This window comes from Apteryx mantelli, chromosome 14, assembly GCF_036417845.1.
Source record: "Apteryx mantelli isolate bAptMan1 chromosome 14, bAptMan1.hap1, whole genome shotgun sequence".
Classification (NCBI taxonomy): Eukaryota; Metazoa; Chordata; class Aves; order Apterygiformes; family Apterygidae; genus Apteryx; species Apteryx mantelli.
The window spans coordinates 15920038-15941741 of record NC_089991.1 but is presented as its reverse complement, the minus strand read 5'-3'; positions in this window follow the sequence as shown (position 1 = coordinate 15941741).

The following is a 21704-nucleotide window of genomic DNA, read 5'->3' as shown; positions in this document are numbered from 1 at the left end:
TTTATGTCTGAATAAAGCAAAAGACAAAAAGGGTACAGATAAGTCAAAAGAATTTTCTGACAAGTAGAAATCACTACTTTGCAGTTTCTGGATATTTGTTGCAATTAAGGAATTAAGTTTGGCTGAATGCAGTGATAGGTATGAAGAGTTTACCGTCCTTGGGGTGCACATTTATTTTTTCCTACAAAAACAATACAGCAAGCCAAATAAAAATCATCTCCCCAGAATACATTCTTTCTCTCTTAAGTGACAAAACTAATTTGATTGGGATTGCTTGAGTGAGTGAAGATAACTTACATGAGTACAGATTAAGTCTTATGCTAAAATGGCTGAGAGACAGCTACATATCCCAAAGCACGCCTCTGGCCTTGGGGAGGATTATTCATCCAGTTATGAGATGACTCGGTTGTGTCCACTTGTCACCCTCATCTGCTCCCCCTCACCTGCCACCCTCATGAGGCTGCTTTACCTGTAGAAGAGTCGTGACTACCGATACAGCTGTTTCACTTGAACCATGCTGGCACTTCACTGAGCAAAATTAAATCAGTACCCTTGCAAGAGAAATTAGCTCAATAACATTTGCAGTATCACTACATGCTTTATTTTTGTGTACATATCCTGACAGGACATTGAACTTGCACTACTTCAAAAATTTTGGAAATAACTGTTTCATAAAAGCTTTGGAAATGTCCAAGGTTTGGGGGGCGGGGGGGTGGTAAGTTTTGAAGGGCTATGTTTCCATCCCCAGATTGTTTGTATGTTTTGCTTTTTCTTTCCCTTTTTCACATGAGGAATGGCTTCAAATATCGCAACTAATCCTTTGATTCTTCTTGTATATAATAAAAATCCATATTTTTACTCATTAACTTTGTAAAGATAAATATACAGATGTTATACGTATGTTTGTATACTCAGAAACACACATATGCAGAACAAGAGCAAGAATCAGAACATTTGTTGTATATCGTACTGATGACATTCACCAATAACCACATAGTAAACTACTGTTCTTAGTGTGGACCTATTTAAGTAGTTTCTCAAAGTAAAGGGTCACTTATAAAGATTAATATTAACTTAGGCTAATTCACCATAATTATTGTGTGTAGGAAACAGAAGACAACACACTTCCACTTAACCTACAGTAGCTAACCTCCTGTTTTGTCATTGAGTTAAAACATTTTTTCAGGTTGGCTGTTGTTTTGGTAATTTTGGAAACTACCTTATGATACAGGTAAGCAAATGAAACATATGGGCAGAGATATAACTTAGGGAGCTGCTCAATCAGCCAACTCGGTTGGCTGCCAGAATCATGACCAACCCAAGAAATCTCCGGAGCTCAGCGCAGGCAGGAGGAAGGGAGCAGCTCTCCGCCAGCACAGCTGGGGGAGGCCAAACCATCCCCCACGTCAGGACAGCTTTGCATCAGGCCCATTCAATCATTCGGTGCATTGAGTTCTTAACATCTGTTGTAAAGACCTCCAGAAAGGTCCAACTCCAGTCTAATCCTAGCCTTTTCTTGATGTCATGGGAAGGTAAAGCCCTTTTAGAGTCAAGCTGAGGGACAAACTAATCATGAAAAGTGTTTTCTCCTCTAAATTGTAAAGGAGTCTGAAGAAAACTAGCTGCAAAGGAGACAGGAGGCTTTTGTGGCAAAGCTGAAGCCTTATGAAAAATAAATTATGGAAGAAACATTTTTTAATAGACTTGTTTAATGTTTTCATTGGTGAGAATGCCAAAGTGGCTGGCAATTCAAGTTTGCATCCAAATTGTCAAACATAATTGCTTGTATATGTAACGTAATAAAAATCTTTGCTGTAAAAGTCTTAAGAACACTAAGTAATATAACACTGTCTTTCACAGCATTAAAAACAAATAATAGACTTCTGTCAAGTTATTATATAAAGAGGAATGCAGAAAACCCATTAGATTTCATTAAAGACAGACAAATTGTTAAATGGTTTTTGCTGCTTTGATCTGCGCAAAAGATACAAATAATTTCTTGGGAACATTTTCAATTCAGACTTGCCTCCTTAAAATATGCTTTTCAAACTGTGCGTTAAAGTAAAAGCTATATTCAAATGCAAACACTTAACTCATAATTTCTGCATGTTGATAATTGTATTAATCGGGTAGCAATCTGTGCATCTGTGATATTGTTGTGACCTCTTCAGCTGAAAGCAACTTCTAATAGGCACTTTGAAAATTCAAGAGTCATTGACATGAGTGCAAGAATGTTCTATTTACAAAGAAACGTGTTCAGCTGGTAAACAGGAAAAAAAGAATCCAAGATAATCTGAACGATGAAGCAAACTGGCATCAAATGAGGCATAATAAGGAAATGGAGTAGCAAAAACAACTTAAATGGCTCTCCTGCTGCCCCACAACCAGTCCAAGGTGAAAGTTTAACTTCTCTCCCTAAGTAGTGTGCATTTCCTTCAAATGCTCAAAAAGTCCTAGCGTATCTGGAAATTTATTTGCAAAGGAAAAAAAAAACATCACCCAAACAGACAAACAGAAAAAAACCTAAAATCTCTCACAAGCATACTTAAAAAAAAATACTTTGAAAGGCAAAGTCAATGTTTTGGGAAAGTAACTAAGTGAAAAACAATTTAGGAAGCAATAAGGTTACAGTGAAGATTCAAGGTTATTAAATATAAGATTCCCTTTGACAACCTCAGAAAAAAGGTAGCACAAGGAGCCTTTTGTAGTAAGAGCTGGAAGACGCCTTGCAACTCTCCATACCTACTGGCAAACTAGAGAGAAATCACCACAAAGAACAGCAGGTACAAATAAAGGAGTTTTTTTTTTTTTTTTTTAACTAAAAGAAAAAACACTGCCTTAGAATCAGCCAGAAGGAAAAGGACAGCCTCATACCTCTCCATCACATTTGGAGAATATAACTTTATTTAGACATTTCAACTCAGAAATTATGAACTTAATAGAATAAGTTTGAGATTTTTTTCTCTGAACAGTTAAACCGAATGCCAGCCTTTACTTCTTCTAAGTAGTAGTAGTAGTACACAGAATAATCCATTCCTCATAAAAGTTAGAGTAGTGTCTTCGCAGCGCATCGAAGCTCTGACGTTGTTTTGAAGAGGTTTGACCCGCGCGCGAGACGAAAGCGCAGAGTGCCGCAGAAGGCTCCTGGGGCAGCCCGAACAGCCTTCGCAGGACAGGGGAGGGGGACATTCAAACCTCCCAGCTTTAAGGGCATCACGGGGTTTAATCTGGAAGCTGGTCCCCACCACTGCATACGCATACGTGCATAGCAGGAGAGTTAACTCAGATTACCAAACTCGGTGCAAGAGCTCCCTTTCATCCAGACTCCCCCGACTCCTTTCCCCTGCTGTGCTAAAGACACTAAGAAATATATGGTAAATTAATATGTTACAAATTATATGCTCTTGAAGAGACAGTAGCCACTCCTTTTAAATGAGAATGAAATCAGAGACAACTCATTCAGAAAACAGTCTCTACCTCCAAAACTCTCTCTTTTAAATGCTGATCTGGTACCAACTTCCACGCGGACCAGCAAAGTTGGAGACCCAAATTAAGGCACAATTTAACAACAGATGTAACAGCATGAAGGAGCAGCAGCAGAAACAATAACAGCATGTGCTAATACAGGCAAACTAGTGGCTACTAGATGGCTCCAAGTTGGCTATTTTTTAATTATAAAAAGATATAAATAGAACATAAATGAGATACATATGAGAAGTGCCTGCTGGACACTGCTTAGGTATTATCAGGCAGTAATTTACTTCAGGCTTCACAATAACAACTTAAAATGGATGAGCTGATACTCAGAGTTTGAAGATCGCTCCAAGTTGCAATTGGTAATGTGCTCTTTAGTTTTCTGTAATTAAATCTTCAGTTAGGAACTGTGGATATTGCTATAAACCTGCATTCTGAGGGCACAGTAAACGAGACACTACTGCTCCAGTGTCGAGCCTGAGAATAACGTAGGTAGGATGTGTTGACAGTGATTAAAAGCAGGAACTCTAAGGATGATGAGCAGAGACATCCTATGCCTCTTTCTCATTTAAGAGGTGCATCCCCCTCCAGACTTTCCTTAGAGCAAAAGTGAATAGGAGCAGATCCTTTAACAACATACAAAAAGAAAATCCCTCTGAGAGTCTGTGCCTTTATCAGTTTATGACTCGTTTATTTGTATTACCATTATTCTTAGAAAAAGCTTATCTTCACTCCCCTCTGTGCCAGCTATTATCATCAAATTTTAACAGCTCAGCTCATCTCCTGTGCCTGAATTTGATTTCCTGCTTCCTCAAATCTCTACTAGCTTCCCTCAAAACAAAAACAAAAAAAAAGAAAAAAGAAAAATCAATATAAAATGCAAGTTTCAAGGAGTGTTTCGCAGTATCTCAGTTCTCAAATGGGAAAGGGAAGGGCACGCAGTTAGAAGGCAGCCGAATTCACAGATACGGTATCAGTTGTACCGGCGTCTGGAAATCCCTAGCCAAGCTCCAGCACTCTCCCTCCCGCTAGGCAGAGGTACAGACCACAAAACTTCCATGGCATTGCATTTGGAATCACACGCCTGGAATACTATTACACTTCTAAAAAAATACTCATCACAAAAACTGAAAGTAGCTACAAAACTCATCCCTAATCAGGGTTTACAGCTGGGAAAGCCCCGCCAGCCCCAGTGTGCCCCCCAGCGCAGGGCCCTGCTGTCACGTTGGCCAGGCTGGTTACTTCGAGCCCCAAGAGAAACATTTACCTCCTTTAGGCAGCCTTCACCCAGGCAGATCTCGAAAGCAAGAGAGTTTCTCCATGCCCGTCCTTACCCTAATATTGCCTCAGCTAGCCTCCTTTATCCCCTGTAAAATAAGTCCTCTTCTTGTTTAAGTTTTACAATTTAAATATTTGCACAAAGATATTGTATTCTCTTAACATTAATAACCATGATCAAGCTGTATTTATCACACTTCCCTCATTAATCAGCCTTGATGATTCCTGTGTTCTAGTTTTGAACATGACATTAAAACTTCTATAACAGAAAAAACTCTAAAGCTTCAAAGCATAGTTAAAACCATAAAACCTATCAATAATATTTCCCAGAAACTGCAACTTCCTCAAACTGACCATGGTAACAAACCTTATCTTTTGATGACTTTGATAATTCTTCTTTGCCCAGTAACTGACTGAGATCAAGAAGATTTTTCCATGTAGTTATTTGAATTTCAGCTCCTCGTCCACATTATTCTTAAGAAAACAACTCTGGAGTACGCTATTCCATGATTTCACCACAAAGCTGCAGAGTGGAACAAACTGACCCAACACACACTCGGATAAGGGGTGAGAGTTATAAAAAGTTTCAGGGACCATCATGCTATTTCTTGGAACAGCTCGGCTAAAGAAGGAAGTGAAGCAGTTGTTTCCACGAGGAGCTCAGTCAGCTGCTCAGCAAGAGCAGAATTAGGCCCTTGGCTTACATGCCTAAATCTGCAAGCTTCTTATGGAACCACTTTTTGGGAGAAGTTTTTTGACTCCAAGACAACTATGCAGTTACTTCAGGTTTGACTTTCCACGGCTCACAAGAGTCAACAGTGCCTTCTCTACTAAAATATAAAACAGTACTCAATATCTAGCTATATATGGCACAATACCTATTTATTTTAATAAATCTCTGCTTCCATCATTCTCCAAATAAACAAAGGGATCCTACAAGGAAAGGAAGATTCTCCACTCTTTCTACCAAGAATATTATGAACTTCAGATTTTGCATTAGGACTATATGACATCATTATCACCCGTTAAATATGTAGCCAGTGTAGTTTAAATGAAAAAAACACCTGAAAAGTTGAAAGAAAACGGATGGTGTTTACCCTAATTAAAACCAAAGAAATACACAAGGAAATGGGATGAGTGTACAGAAGAGCTGGAGCATATCCTGCTAAAAGGTTTAGGTCATTAGGAGAAAGTAAAGAAAAGCCAGTCCACTCTACAACAGCCAGCCACAGACTTGGCAAATATTCTCGTCTTTTTGTTGTTAAATAATGCTCTAAAGGATTGTGGATAGAAGATGTATAGAAAAAAAAAAATCAAGATTTTAACTGGAACTGACAAAGAAATAACGAAATAAACTCAGAAAAGAACACTGAAAAGACAGAGAAATGAAACGTAAAAAGGAAATTCAAAACTATCACGCAATGCACCTTTGGATATTAGAACAGTGATAAATACATGCATAAGTGCTATACTGATCAACAGAAACTTCATTCATCTTTCCTCACGGGTTACTTGGGAAAAGCAAAACTGTAGTAAACCCACTGTATTCCTGATACTGAAGGACACTTCCACAAACAGACATGGCTGTAACTCAACAAATACAGTAAATCCTAAAAGAAAGCAAGGAAATTGCTTTAAGCAAGCGTACTCATATATCCTTCTCCTCTCCCTTTTACTACCTGCAAACAGCCTAGCTTTCCTGCTACATTATTTTCTTCCCCAGTGTTACGCTTCATGGGATGTACCATCAAATAGAGAATTGTTGCAGTGGCATCAACCCTACCAGAGTTTATATGAAACTGTAGTGTCTGCCCCTAATTTATTTTATATTTTTAAACATCCTCATCTCCCATAATTCAGGTACTGTTTCAAATTTACAAAAGCAAACAGTTGTCATTTTTCTCCCAAAAAGGAGACTACTTATATTCTGCAATGACTTTTCCACCTTTCTACTTAGTCTTCCTTAAAGTAGCATCTCCAAGACATGGCTATGAAATGGAAGGGGAGGTGGATGAGGAAACTTTGCTACTCAGAAATTTCTACAAGGAAGAGACTGTCTGTCAGTCCACCTCCTCCACAAAAAGGGAGATCAGACGCTGTTTCTTGCCCTGAACTCCTTGGGTTCTCCTTGAACCTGGGCCCAGTGGGGAAGGAGGAATGGGTGACGTGGAGAGGAAGGGAGGGACTTGGGGTAGAAGGCCCCAAGACAGCCAAAGGCAGTTTCATACCCTCTTTCCCTGCATCCAGAAAAAAACCTGACTGTAAAATGGTGAAAGAATAAGGTTGGCTCTATAGCTAAGTCATTAGAAGAGGCCTTGTGTTTAATGCTGAGTCAGAGGCAAGTTTCCTCTGGACAAACCGTTTAATTTCTTTGCTCACATCATAAATGAAAACAGGAACTGACTCTCCTTTCTGCAGCAAAGGGGCAAAAATTAAAAGCGATAGGGATGCAGACAATATTTATTGTCTTTTTGCCCTTCTCGTTTCTTCCATTTCAGGAAAGTCACTTTTCTTGCCTTTAGCTAATATACAACTCCCCAGTTGTGTTTTAACAGTAGAGAACCAGAGGCCCCCTAAGCAAAGGGAGGGGGAGCAGGGAAAAGAAGGATGTCAGAAACGGATCCTTTTCAAGGTTTTTGAGGCACTGGGAAAAAGTGCACAGCTGACTTCTCATTTTACTGCAGTAAGAACATTCTTCCTTTCTGAGAAGCCTTCTAATCTTTAAGCCACCTCTTTGATTTATTAAATGGCCTTTTCATCCCTAGGGGATCCCTCACAGAAAGTAAACTTATGATCCTTGTCCTATAATGAGGTACCAGGATATCCTGTTATGGAAAGGAGACCCTCTATCAAGGACCTGTTTCCAGTCCCTCATTTGGTATCTATCACACATGAAACCCATTTCTTTCCACCTTGTGGACTCTAAAAGTATTAACAGGTAATAGATTTTTAGAGGGAATTGTCTAATGTCCTCTCTCTTAAAAAAAAAAAAAACACAAAAACAAATTCCTTTTTGTTTCTCCAAATTAACTTCTCTTCTCAGAAGATAAACTCTACATTTAAGAAGGCCACGCTTCAGAGTTATGGTGAAAGCCTAGTTTTCCCATAGTAGTCCTTCATGAATTATAAAAGCACATATTTTATTTTAAAATAATAGTAATTTCAACCACATATCCTATAGATACTATATCTAGTACCAAAATTCAAAAAAAAAAAAAATTCTGTAGAGCAGGAGCATCTGGGTTTTTTTCAGATTGGGTGAAAAAAAGTTACTAACCAAGTGTTTTCAGAAAACTGAAAAACACAGCTACAGAAGAATCAGCTCTGATAAAAACATATATCTATATATACCTTCAGATTGAGGTCCTGTTGAATAATCATGGCCCACACAGAGATCAGAGAGAAAGCTGCAGGCAAGCAGCCGTAGCTACTTTGTTATGACATCAAGGTTTTAACTCCTGCAGTAGAAAGCGGGGTATATCTACAAACAGCACATTCAAATATCCACCCAGCATCTGTGCCTCAAGGGAAAATACACTGAGAAAGACTTCTAATACACACAAAAGGTCCCTGAACAAAATACAAATTTTCTCCTTAAGAGTGCAGATTTTTATTTTCTATAAAACCAGATCAACATTCTGTGCATCTTGTTTTAGGAGCAAAATAACTAATTAGAACATGTTTTTTACTGAATTAAGCCCTAGGCACAACAGTTCATTTAACTGTACAAATGTAATAATAAAGAGAGCTCTCAATTTTTGTAGCAACGGTGCTCACGTTCACCGCGTGCATTAGCGGCTAAAGACAGATCAATCACAAACCGAGGAACTCTTGAGCCGATGACCGCCTCCAGCAAATGGAGGGCAGGGGCACAAGTACGCGTCACATGTTCTGCAAGGTTAAACTAACGTGCAATAAGTCCCTTAAGTTAGATTACAGTAATGTTGTCTGACAGGTTGTATTAAATAAGACTAATTCAGTAAGCATAAAACATGCAGGGGACTCGTTCCCGCAGCGTATTCCCGCGCACGTCAGGGCGCGGCGGGGAGAGCTGCCGACCCAAAGGAGGCACCGCGAGCTCGGAGGCCGCGGGCGCGACTCGGCCGCCCGCCCGGCGCGGGGCCCACCGACGGCTGCCGAAAAGCTCGTTTCTGAGACTCGGCCCAGCTGACCACGCTCAGACGAGGCAGCGCATGCTCACAAATGCTGCAAGGGGCCACGCACTCAATTCGGTGCAACTGCTGAAAAGGGAGGCAGCAGCTTGCAAAGCCAAGCAGATTTACACAGATGTAAGCTGACTACCAAACCGGTTCCTATGCTATCAAGCCTGCAGAGAGGAGAAAACCAAAGGACTGCAAAGTAATTCAACGGAAAAGGAACTATTTATGCAAAATTCAAGGTCCTCTGAAAAATTTTTTTTAAACCATCTTCTCTCACAATCATGGTATCAAACACAGCAGACGGGAATTCCCCAGGGAAGTAACAGCAGAGGAACACACCTACATAATTATCACTGATACTTCTATTTTGCTGTAACATCATAAGAAGCTTCCTCACCTGAGACACTCTTAGGAGGAAACTGATATTATTCTGTCAAACTCACCATTTAAGAATTCATCCTTTGTTGCCTCCCCTCCAGCCCCGTTTGACTTGGCGCCCAAGTCTTGCGAGCTGCGTGCTGTGAACCCACTACAAAAGAAGGTGCTTCTGTAGCGGAGCCAAAGAGCCGCACAGGCACACACAGGCGCGCCTACAGGAAACGAGAGCAAGTCACCTGAACCCCTTTCAACCTTTGAAACCGAGTCCTCACCATTTTACAGAAAAATTAAAAAGAATTAAGGAATGGGTTTTATTCTACTGATTGTACATAAAAGTAACCAGTTTATAATCCAATTAAAGAGGGAGATATTTTCATTAAAGAAAGAACGTATAAATAATGTTTATTTGAAAATCTCAAAGTAACCCTAGCTATGGATCATGCAAAAAGTTAAGATGTCAAGAACCTGAAACAGCACTCTGTCCAAAATCATAAGCCACACTTACGGGTTCCCACAATACATTACCACTTTGTAATTCATTAGATTAAGACTGACTTTATCCATCTATGTTTTCAGGAGTGATTCTGGCAAGCTAAATTGTTCTGCTCTTGTTAGAAATAAATAGGTTTAATCTTACTTCTTAATCTTCATTTCAACTTTCATCTTAAATTTTCTGCTTTCAAGTATCAAGCCAAATTGATTTGATGCTTAATGCTTGACAAATAAATAATGAGCCTCTGAATTAGCCCACATGTGATAAGGCAATGATCCCATTATTTCTAACATTCTTATAATCAGGCAATGATTAAATTATTTCTAATGTCCTTAGCATGAATGTGAAAATACACTAAAAAGATCCTTAACAAAGCTCCCCACTACGTTCTTTTATTAAATGCCCTTAATTTGAGTATTTTATCACATGATTACACTAGCTGGGCCATAAGAGCTTATTTTAATGAGAATGGGAAGAGCTCAAACAGCGGGTGCTCCGGGTATCTCTTTGACATCTTTACAACCATTTGCCATTTTAAGTGTGATTAGCTGAATAGCAACCATTGGGAAAGTTGATTAATACTTTTTAAATATTCTGAGTCTTTGGATAGCACTCAGTTTATTTTCTCAAGGAAGAGACTGAAACAGGGACCGCTGCAGCTCTCCACCCAAGGACACAGCACAGTGCTACGCGTGCAACCAAGAAAAGACCTTGAGCTCAGCTTACTGCCAGCATCGCTGACATTTCTATTTACAGAAATCTGGACTCATATATGATACCCAAGGACTTATCTTAATTAATATCATGTCCACATTAGAAGTGTGAGCACAGTTCCAGTTAAAGAAATGATGTAGTCAGCGTGGTTTCAATGTGTGCCCCCAGGACACTGCTATTGATAGACAACTATTAAAATGCCAAGAATCAACATGAAATGCCATTTAACATCCTATTAAAAAACAAACACACACACACTCTTCCACATATTGAGCTTACAGAACAAAAAAAGTGCATTAAAAGCACTGATAAGGGTATTAAAAGGTAATATTTGATATAGGCCTATCTAGTACATTAATATTGAATCTGGCTGTGATATGAGTTGGACTGGTTACAATTACATATTTCTCTTTTTCCTTGAATCAGAAGAGACAGTTACAGGAAAAAATCAATAATCTAAAGCTTACAAAGCCAAAAATCTTCTTTCAGCACTAAGATACCATAGTGATAAAGGCCATGAAAGAAAGGTCAGAAATGCATAAAATAGACATTAGATGCCCAAAGAGACATTTGTAGCACATCCTGGAATTAGCAATGCCTTGTTCTTGCAGTGGTTTGCCTGAGAAGCTGCTCCTGCCAGTGTAACATACCCTCTTCCCTCCGTTAGCCCACAGCTACACAATAAACGTAAAAAGGGAATGTGCTTGCGTGACTGGCGGGCAAGAGCCAGGGAAAGCTGTATTGTTGACACTGAAAACAAGTAAGTGTGATCTTCTGTTGTTCACTCTGACTGCCCTTCTGCCATGAGGCTAACTCAACCATCCATGTGAACATGCTCTTCCAAAGGAATCTGGGGGTGCTTCCAGACTGCGAGTCTGCAGCTGGCTACAGACATGGCTAAAGGTGTCCTGGCTCGCCAGGTGTCTCCGAGGTACTGCTACCCTCTGCAAGAGGATAAAGGCAAAATGCCTTGGCAAGGTGGGGTGGGAGGAAGTGATGTGAAGCCAGAAAGACGCATTAACATGCTTTCCCATTGAGGATACTCCATGCATACTGCTCACGACTCGGACACTGATCCTAAAATTATCACCATGAGATTATCACCACCTAGCCAACATAGAAAATAATCATGAGGCAGCAAAATGTACTGCTCCTGACTGACTACCACAGCAAAGGGCAGGGTATACAGAATGGTCTTCTCCAAATGATAGGGTGCATGTAGTCTGCCTACAGCCTCTCAGCCAGTGGGAAGGTTGCAGGTCACGTTCAGATATCTGTCCTGGCTCGCACTGGTTCAGACAGCATAAAACCTGAAGCACCACGGCTTGTATAAGAATCGTCCGCTTTTGCCACTGTTGAGTTCTTTCTAGAGCACTAAAAGAAAGGCTAACCGGCTGAGTCATATTTCTGTCACGTGTCTAATGTGACAAGCATGCATGTACACACAGCCATGCTGCTGTTCAGTTGTGTACTTCAAATACAAACCCAATCCAGAAAGTCGCTAGTAGGCAAATTCCAGGTGGAGGAAGCAACCATAGTTTATTGCTCTGAACATCCCACCAAGCCACATCCTGCCTCCGAGGGATGAAAAGCAAATGGAACGTCTGTAGTGTTTCACTGAGCAGCTGCATGGACAAGATGGCATGTGTTTGACTGCAACAAGGACAACGAGCTACAGAGGAGTTTCTTGTGCTCCTCCAAACGTGTTTGGAGTTTAGGTCTTCACTGGCACAGAGGGCCAGCCCATGGCTTCTTCACATTTTCCTCCACTGCTAGTTTTCTTGTATTAGAATCAGAAGAAAACCTTAAAGTGTGTTTGCTCCATCAGAGAGAAAGAGAAGGGCCAGAACTGAGGTGGAAGGAAAGCCAAGAAGGACCATGACAGAGAACTGGCTCCACTGCTGGTTCAGGCAGGACTGTGTTAGGAGAGGGGCGTCCTGACCTCAGCCTCAGCTACGGCAGCATTCCTGGCATAGGGAAGGCTGGGCAGCTGGGCGCTGCTCAGCTCTAATTCCTGGACCTGCGGTTTGCCCTGCTCACAGATCCAGTTTTAAGGGGGAAGGGACAGAAAGCAAGACAACAGGACAGACAGGTAAATGGAATGAGAAAGAGATTAATGGAAAGAGTGTTAAGATGGGAGTAACATCAGTATGTAGCAGCAGAGTGGGGAAAACAGGGATAAAGAGAAAAGAGAAGACAAAACTGCAGAGAATCAAAACCCATTGAGAGTTCTCACCAATTTCTAGTGTTATCTTTCCAAAAACCTAGAGAATGGAAGAGAGCTCCCCTAGAAGGAAAAGATAAATAAATAAAAATTTCAGGAAAAAACAGAAGGGCAGAAGAGGTGAAAGTCGCCATTCCCCAAGGGCTAGCACATCTCTTCTTAGGGCAGCGGTGGACGAACTGCATTTTTAAATGCATAACATCTTTGTCCCTTCCTCCCAGTCCCTCTTCTCACTACCCTTTAAAGAAGTTGTATTTATCATGGCTACATGACAACTTTGAAGGAATAAAATTTACATTTTGTGCCCCAAGCACTGAACATGGCAGAACATACTGATACAAAGAAAGGGGATTATTTTGAAACACAAAGAAAATAAACAGGAAGCATAGAACAATGGATAAGAGGTTGCATTTATTTTTGAAAGATTAAACCATTATAAGTCCACATAGTTTGTGCGTGGGCTCAGGTAAAGTTCAGACAAGAGGGGGAAAAAATACACAGCTCATTTTGCTATCCCTCACGCGAGAGCTGGAGTCCTGCCAAAGGAAAAACGCCCCCCTCTCCTGTGCTTGCACCTCTTCTCTCCCCACGCCCTTAGAGGAGACACGACACTGCCACGGAGACAAATGGTGCCCGGGCTGCTTCTCTGCCGTGACCCGACATCGCTCAGCTCGAGGCGCTGCCATGGGTGCACAGACGCGGCTTCCTCCGCCCTGCGCGCCGGGCTGGCGCAGGCATTGCGCGGGGAAGTGTCACAGCAGCACGACACCCGAGTGGTCCTTCCCAAACCTAAATCCTGCCCAATTAATATCATACCTATTTAGCTTTTAGCTTATGATCCCAGAAACCTTGCCCAAAAAGCTGCCGAGCGTAACACCCCTCCTGCGAGGGCTGGTTAGCCTGCAACAAAGTGGGTACTGAAGGAAGAGAAGCCCCTGCGCCGGCTTTGCGCGCGCACAGAAACCACGCTGCCGCACACAGTCCCCTTTCATTCCTCATCACGGGCAGAAAGCCACCGAAAGCAAGAGGCACCCTCCCTGAAAGGGCGGCAAGCGCGTTTGTCATTTTGTAGCGCCGGGCACTGAACCCACCATGAAATGGCTGCCTGCCTGCGCAGCGCCTGAGCCGTGCGAGCCCCCGCGCTGCCTGCACTGCCGCTGTGCAGGCTGCCTGCACCGCTGCCAGCTGCCTGCACCACCGCCCTGCTGCAAGCTTAAAGGCACAGAGCATGGAAAGTATAGTCATAACCATCACACCCCAAAACACACCATCATGCCCATTTTCCCATAGGGAAGCAAAGTCCTTTCCGTGGGGCTGAAGTGAGGAGGTAAATGTAGAATGGATGATGCCTCCCCCCCCCCCCAAAAAAAAAAAAAAAAAAAAACAGATACAGATTCCAAGAGTATCAGTGGTGTTCTCAGGCAGCAGGAAATCTTTACTGTATCACCTGGCCTGGCATCCAGCACTCGGGATAATCAAGACACCGAAGATACTTCAGGAGTTGTCTGGAACTAAGGGCACTGACAGGTTGTTGCCATTAAAGCAACATGTATCAGAGCATCTCCAAGGTACTCTAATTTTCACAGTGAACGATCGACCCTTGGCAAGATTCTGGATCAGAAAACATGCAAAAGTGGCTGACAACCATACTCCTACCCCTAGTACTCAGTTAGCTATTATGACAAGCAGAAAAGTAGTTGTAATAGTCTGTCTTGTTCCCTCCAGAACGTAATTCTACCATAGTGCCCATTTCCTCTGTCCTGCGAGTGCTTCATCCGAACAGCTCTGCAAAGAAATGGAGAGGACAAGCAGCTTTTACCCTTAGGACAAGATAAATCCAGTATCACATTCATTTAATGAGGACTACAAATCCTCCTAAGTGCTTTTTCATTTATAAGCCCTAGATAAAGGGGCAAGAGAAAGTGCACTTCACCTCCAGAATGCTCCAGACAAAGATGATGCCAATTTTGGCCTCATGACGATATGTTAATACAAGAAGATCTGCAGTAAAGCCTTTATGAAGAATACCGTATAGTATATGTTTTAGTGATTATACCAAAAGACTGGTATGCTTTAGCAGGATAATTCCCCGCCATCACACCCGTGCTTCGGTGAGGTGCAGGCATTCATTTTCCCATGACAGCATACTAGTGTCATTGCTCCCTTTCTTTTATGCTGTGTAATGAATGGGAGTTTCAGATGATTTGGTGGATGCTGGGGCAGTACCAAACCTGTTGTTCCTTACCACTTTGTTGCTTTGTTCTGTAAAGCTTTTTCATATGCTGTTTCTCCTTAATAGATCGGTCAATGAGACATTTCCAAGTCAATTTTGGTATTATTTGGATCACAATGAAATACGGTAAAGATAGAGGGAACAAATGGGATTAGAACAAACTACAAAGTAATTCCTATCTGGCATTGTCTCTAGGTTCTGAGACCCTGGAAAAGCCAACCAGTCAGATTTTGCATTATGGGACGCTGGAAAATCTTCCTCTGTTCAAATGCAAACATTACCTCCTTAGATTCTCTCATTAGGAAAACAACTTGCAGTAATGTCATCACATTGCAGGTACCAAAGCATCCTCAAATATCAACATATAGCTGGAGAAACATAGAAACATCTACCAAGAGTAATCCGTGAAAGGACCCTGAACACAACCCAGGCTGGGTCCAGTCAACAGCGCACATAAGTTTAGCTTGATTCATTCTGCAAATAAAAATGAAGAATCCAAAGATTACTTATTTTCCCTTCAGGTTACTTTCATTTTCTTCTCCTTCACATCCCACCCAAACTACTGCCTCACAGGCACCCTTCCAGGGGAACATGGCCTCCTCGATTAGATGTTTCTTGATGCACTCAGGGCTAAATTTCCTGCTTTGGATGAAAAGCTCCACAGTACTTCTGCAACCAAAAGAGCCCTTCTAACAACAGGCACACACATAAGTTGACTTTTATACAACATTTAAAAATGAACTTCTACTCTCCAAGATAGCACTGAATGAGGAACAGGCAAACAGCCGTGTTGCGTGCCAATTGCCCTGTTAAGAAGAATAAGCCGAATCACCTTTCAAGAGGCAAAAAAAAAAAACACCCTCAAACAAAGAAAACCCAGCTTTTCTTAGAATTTCCTCATCACTTTGCTTTCTTCTCTATCAAATATGAATGACTAACACATGAGCACCTGTCTCTACCACTGAAGTTGCATGGTAGGTGTTTTCCTTCAATGGCTCAACGAGCAGGACTGAGGTACAGGGAGGGCTTTCCTGGTCCTGGGCTCTCTTTGGCCTCACAATTTCCCCAGCAGCCACACCAGCCCTTGTGGGATCCCTTACATTACGTGAGCAGGGACTCAGAATTCAGTGGTACAACAGTGAATTTAAGAATGAAGCAAAATCAACTATTTCACCTGCTTGACAGTGCAGTGAAAAGTGGGCAAAAACATTCACCTGCATTTATCCACAATTGCCCCACTGCCAGCACCTGCCAAGAGAAACTAGCTTCTACGAATACAGTCTGCATTTAGATGAAGGACTGCAATTCTTCTTCTTGTAACTGTAACCAGGGTATGTTCTGTCGCTGTTTGCACCTCCCCCTTATGGCACAGGGCTCCAGCTCAGAAAGAAATAACTTGCTAGTCGCCTTCCCTTACAGAGAGCTAACCACACATTAGCTGGTGTTATCAGCACAGGCATGTTGAACTAGCGAACCATAGACACTTACCCTCTTAACCCGCTTACAAACACTGTGAGAGCTGATAAGAGACTCGCTATCCAAACTGATAGACAGCAAATGTTTATTTTTCCTCTTCCAGATGCAATAGGCTAGATTACGTTGCATTCTGCTGCGTAGTGTCAGTTCTGCTGTGTACTGTAGTGTCACATCACAACAGGACATGATGAGGGGTAGTGTAATGGCATTTGCGATGGGCAGCTGGATTTGCTAGTAATTCAAATTCCACTGAGCCCCAGTTCATGTCTATTTAATGTCTATAGTCCCTCAGTTTTACGCTGACAAAGCTATACGTACGTGCTCATCTATGTAAGTATGCCTGCACATGAACTAACAGCTATCTGCTTCAGTAGTTAAGTCTCCTTTAAGCAGTTCTCCATTACATACAAACATCTACCTCTTTACACTGCGCCTTATCTCATCAGGACTATGAAAATCCCTTCATGATGACTAAATTGGCCTTTGTAGTAGAACAGTTCATCTGCTGGAGGAGGGAGGGGGACAGGAGGAAGCCACCAATTGTTCGAGTGAGAATTATGAGACAGAAAACGACTTTGCACCTTTTTAAAAGGTTCTTAATCAAAGATGTAAGTCATCCTCAGCACTTGAGAATCTGAGAAAAAGCTTATTACATGAAAAGTGCTTGACAAATCTAGTACCAGGTTTTCCCCTGAATGCTCGAAGAGGGCTAAAATTACTAGAGTGCACAACATAGAGCTGCACAATAGTCGTTCTTCAGACAACACCTTTCCTAATAACGAAGCCAGAGAAAGGAGGAAATGTAATTCCATCCTTCAGGAATACAAAAGAGATTACAAAAAACGTCAAGACAGAATCAATACAAAGTTGCCGTCATTACTGTGTTATCACCTGATCTGAACTATTTAACAGAACCAGACAGAGATTTATGCTTGCAAGTTAAGGTGATATCAAAGACCTTCAGTTTATATGCACTGTTCACAGAAGAATTTCATTTAATTTTACAGTACCTTGGCTCTACAAATTATTTCAGAAAGAAATGTTTCTCGTGTTAAGGCGCAGCCTCAGTCCAGTTTAGCCATGAGGAAGACGGCGAATGCTGCTCAGCTTCACGAGCACCAAGTCAAGCGACAGAGAGCATGTTCCACTCACATAATGAGAGCAGAGAATATCGCTCCAAAACTTCCTTACTGGCAAATTCTCACCTGATGATATCTGTTAAACCAATATGCAAATTCTTCTGGCAAATCTTTCTATTAAAAAAAAAAAGTACATTTTTTCCTATCTGCTCAGCTGACAACCCATTAGTCATGGATGAAATGTAGGCTTTTTACACTCACATGAAGTTTACAGTTTAAACTAAACAAAGGCACCAAAGATACGATGATATGAAAGTTAAATGTTTCCAAAATTCCTACCCTGGGAGGACAAAGGAAGCCTGTCACCCTTTCTTTCCTCCTGAGAGTAATAATATGGCTTACGAGGCGACGCAATACCCTGATTTCTTCAACTCACTTCTATACATTCCTCATGACAGCAGCAGAGCTCACAAAGTAAGAACATGGGGACATACACTATTTAAATGGGAATGAGAGACAGAAAACTGAATCAGTTTAAACTGGCACAAGGAAGAGCAAAAATGACAAAATTTGGGGCAAAGTTTAAAAAAGAATTCCCTTAATTCTCTGATATGTCATAGACTTGCTACAAGAGGCTTATAAAATCACATCCAGAAGTTCTGTCCAGCATGAAATAAAAAGCCCTGATTGACAGTGAAAATAGGTCTTTGCTAGCAATCAAGAAGCTTTGTTTTTCACCCTCTCTGCATTTTGTGGACAACAGCCCAGATTTTGGCAGATTATTTCATTACGGGAAGCTTGCAGTTTAACAAAACATGGCTTTCTCAATGGAAAATTGGTATCAATCATTTCTCACTTTTTAAGCGGCGTGAATGACTCATCTCCAGGAAATCTGTATGATAATCTAGAGTTATAGCTGATCAGAGAAGACTAAAATGAGCAAATCACTTGATTTTTGCCACTTACACTATTGCATCTTTGCACACATACAGGAAAAAAAGAAAACAAATCCCAAAACAAGCCTAAGTTTCATTACTTATCATTCCACTTCATTCTTCATAAAGTTTAATTCACAATATATCCAGTATGTTCTACTTAACTGCACGAAAGCAAGATTAAAGCCAAGCTACAGCCAACTAGCAGGATCTGGCTGCTGCTTTATGAAAGTCACTGTTTTTTGTTCATAGTGGCTTGCATAAACCTTTTTGTGGCTCTGTTTTAGATGGCTTCTACTCCCTGCCTTTTGCTTAGATTCAGTGGGTTTGAATAAAACAGCCTGTTTCCACCAAGTTTGGGGGGAAGGAACTTCACTAACAAAATTATAAATATTCTCTAAAATATCAAGCCAGGCTTGTCAAAGCAACCATATTTGTTGAGTATTTGATTGTTGGTGACATCTGTGCCCTCAAAACTCCAGAGCAAAAATCTTGGTTCTCTAAACTCCATTGAAACCAATAGCACAGAGGGTGCAATTTCACCTTCGGAATATTTTTAAATACTTTAGCATCGGCCACTTTTCCCATTTCAGTAGAGATATGACCCACACCAAATCCCATTAACTTAAGTATTCTACCAATTAGCCAGATCTACCTTTGGACAACTTCTACAAGAGATTACTTAGGTAAGAAAAGAACCATACCTGAATGCTCCCATTCTAGAGGGACACTCCAGTCTTTCAAGGGGGTGGTGGATCTGCTCAGGCTTGGCACACAGCAAGGAGAAGCCACTTCCCACCCCCAATTGAGCTTCCAGGAACAGGTCAGCTTGTTCTAGTCAACCCCAGGTGCCCTTTGCTGCCCACACCTGATCATAGTGATTTCATTTACCCACAAAGTGGGGTAATAGTTACTCCATTTGAAACATGAGTTTTAACCTACTGTCTGAATGAGAATTTTTGCTCCTACCTTAAAGGAACAAAAGGGTTCTCCCCACCCTGGCATCTGCAATTTTCTTCTCAGCCATTGTTTTACTTAGCCAAGGCATTGCTAGGTCAGACAGTCACTTTAAAACTAGAAGAAACCAGGTGCTTTTTATATAAACATAATTAAGCAATGTAATGAAAATCTGTTGAGTCTGTCCCTCTCTGAGAATATGTGGGGCTCAGTTCAGTGTATTTCTGCTTGTTTCTGAATGCACACTACACTTAAATGTAACTTTGCTGTCACCAACAGGTTGCCATGAGAATTAAATGTCTTTCATTTCATTATTTTTTTTATTTTACAACTCAGGCTAAAAATAAGAATGTGACTCACCCATTCTTACTGCTACTGAGTATTGTTTTAATTGTAAGTAGTCCCATTACCTTTGATATAACTAATGATGAAGCAGGTAGTAATCATGACTAACAGGGGTAAATCTAGTATGGAAAGGCAGATTAAAGTTGCTACTGTTCAAAACATCACAGATGAAAAAGAGAGAATGTAATTAAATAACCTCTCTGATTTTCAAACAGTAACACAGAGATGCATCACACAGCATGGCACTTCTGGTTTCTCAGAGAGCTGCTTCTTCTTCTATTATGCACAGCATCATCTATACCCACTGCATGAGACAACTGATTGCCTTCAATATAACTGGATGCTTTGCCAGCTTTCACTATGCTCCTACTCAATATGTCATGTAAAATAATGTGCTGAAAACTGGCTGACCTGCCTGTCTGCTTGGTGTTTATAAGGAGTTTGTCTCCATGGTATTTCAATTCTTTATCTGAAAACAAAACAGGAGGTATAGGAAGCCAAGGAAATCTTGAAAGAAAAGCTGTAACAGTGATATACTCAAATAAGAGTTGATGGCCTAGGCACAATTCTGCGAGGCTAATGACATGTCAGCTCTCTCACCCCACTTCCTGAGCAGCCCTGGGAACACCACAACTCTCTCCCTGCTTCCACTTTACTTGGGGCATATATCCTGCCCCCCTCCTCCTAACTCTCCCACATGCAAACAGGCTCAGCTGCAAAGCCTAGCATGCTACAGGGGCGTGCAGAGCCAAAGCTTGACCCAACCTGCACTGATTTCATCAATCCCCACCCCAGCCTGCTTCCCCCAAGGGTGATTAATATTACAGGCATAAAAAAGGAAAGATACATCTTAAAACACTTGCAGAAAATTGCATCATAGCAGCTGTGTACAAAAGATCAGACAGTGTGCTGGAGAGCTGAGGAACAGGCTAGGAAGGCAGACATTTGAGAGTGCAGGAAGTTTAGAACCAGGGCTCAGTTTGCTACTGTTGGGGCCAAGCTAAATCACTTTTAGCAATTGAATCATGTGTTTGCAGCTAGGACAGCTCAATTTATCATGAGCTCACCTGGTGTTTTGTCCATGGCCTAAGTACCTGTTGTACAGAGCCCTCACTTCATCATGCACGTAAGGGCTCAAGGACCACAGGAGCACCATGGAAGGAACAGAAAAAAATACAAAAGTTCTCACTTTATTTACTCTCTTATATTTGCATCTAATCCAAGTTCAAGTAAATGATAAGAGATGCAAGCCTCCTTCATACACCTTTATTTCAGCAGTACCTAAAGATGTCAGAAAAAAAGCAGAGACTTCCAAAAATCTGGACCCTTACTTATGTAACCCACAGCAACTCGTTTGGGAAATTTTAACCACCTGATTAGTTTCTAGGGCTATAGTACATATCAAAATAGGAGGAGGTCAGACAAAGGATTCATGGGTTCCTGCAAGTCTCTATACAGGCTCAAAAGTTTTGATAAAGTTAAACTACGGACAGCGGCCTGCAAATGCCAAGACTATTAAACAGCTGTCTTCTACTTATATTCATTGCAGACCTCTTCAGTATAGATGAGTGGTGGTGCAAAAGAGTCCCTGCACAAGTTCATGTGATGAGGAAGAGGGTACCCTAGGAATGTGCATTTCTGAGTAGTCTTTTTGCATTTAAAAGACTCATTAGGAAGCTACAACTCACCACTAATGTGAGGCACTGCCCAAAGCAGTAAGAGAAGTCCCAGTTCTGCGTACGTGACATATACATCCATCTGGCAGAGAAGCAAACCTCAAAGACGCCGAGGGGGCTCACAGAGAGGAGCTCTACGGGTCTGTCTCTACATATGGCCTTTACACCAGGACAGTTCATACAAGTTTTTTACAGTTCTGCAAAGACAAAACAATTGTTGCCATCCCTTGCTTTTTACCAGTCTGCTTTATGTACTTTGATACGTCCTGGCTCTTATATTTT